Below are 377 nucleotides of genomic sequence, written 5' to 3'. Positions count from 1 at the left end.
TGTTGTCTTGTGGGACTGTCGTAGTAAAATGTCATTGATATATATATGGCGGACATGACTTTTGTTTATTCATAACGAACATTGGGTGAGTGCGTTCTTTGTATGTAATTGAACAATAAATGTAATAATTAAATTGTATAACTCGTTATGTTATCTCTGCGAGTCAGTCCGAGGGAAACATAACAGAAAGATTCACTATAACTCAAACTCCCAATTCAAATTCATTATAATGGAATTGGATGGTGACAGAGAGTTATGGGAATCCGCGGAAACAGCGCAACCGGAGAAGAATTTCATTGCGAATTAGAAAAGAAATTCAAAGGCAAAGAAAAAATTTCATCCTTCGATCACGAAATTTTTATAAATCTTCAAAACAG

This window comes from Octopus bimaculoides, chromosome 3 (genome assembly GCF_001194135.2).
Source record: "Octopus bimaculoides isolate UCB-OBI-ISO-001 chromosome 3, ASM119413v2, whole genome shotgun sequence".
NCBI lineage: Eukaryota > Metazoa > Mollusca > Cephalopoda > Octopoda > Octopodidae > Octopus > Octopus bimaculoides.
The sequence above is the reverse complement of the archived record's forward strand: the minus strand, read 5'-3'. Positions refer to the sequence as shown.